The 546-nt window shown below is 47.4% G+C and overlaps 1 non-coding gene across 1 annotated transcript; it reads right to left on the bottom strand.

Moving 5' to 3' along the window:
• Positions 1-83: 83 nt before the first annotated feature.
• Positions 84-217, bottom strand: LOC115942984 (small nucleolar RNA SNORA70). Its single transcript, XR_014142351.1, has one exon. It is a non-coding gene; the product is annotated as a small nucleolar RNA SNORA70 (small nucleolar RNA).
• Between the last annotated feature and the right edge of the window lie 329 nt (positions 218-546).

Here is a 546-nt window from a genome sequence, read left to right as displayed (position 1 = left end):
GGCTTTCCAAAGGCACCCCGCATACCTGTCTGCAGCCTAGATTGGAGATAGCATGAGGTCAGACCTCAGTGTCCACTGGAAAGAGCTGTCTCCAAGGTCCCTTAGGGCAACCTATACAATCAACAGGCTGCATACACTACCAAGGAGGCTACTGTTTGCAGCCATGGCACACTGGGCCCCCATGGACAAAGAGCACAGTCGGCTTAATTGGCTGCAGAGAACAGAAAATTCAAAAACAGACTAGCCAGTCCCTACAAGGTATCATTGGGCTCATCTGAAAGCCCTCCAAACTGTGACTGCTTCAGCTACCTGCTTGCTGGCAGATGACGGTCATCAGGATTAAAGCTACTCCCTCAGAAGCACCTCCTTTCACCGGTCATCAAGAGGCTAAATCTTAGTCACGATACCTTTTATGTTTGTTTCTACAAGTCAGTTCTGTGCAGTGGTATGAGGGGAAAATGGTCCATTAAAATCCATCTGGTAGCCTTTAACCTAACTTTAATATAGGTGGCTGAATTCTTTATATGAGGCCCATTTCTTTGCCCT

Source organism: Leptonychotes weddellii, unplaced genomic scaffold (genome assembly GCF_054177405.1).
Source record: "Leptonychotes weddellii isolate Sample4059 unplaced genomic scaffold, ASM5417740v2 HiC_scaffold_41668, whole genome shotgun sequence".
Classification (NCBI taxonomy): Eukaryota; Metazoa; Chordata; class Mammalia; order Carnivora; family Phocidae; genus Leptonychotes; species Leptonychotes weddellii.
The sequence above is the reverse complement of the archived record's forward strand: the minus strand, read 5'-3'. Positions and strand labels throughout refer to the sequence as shown.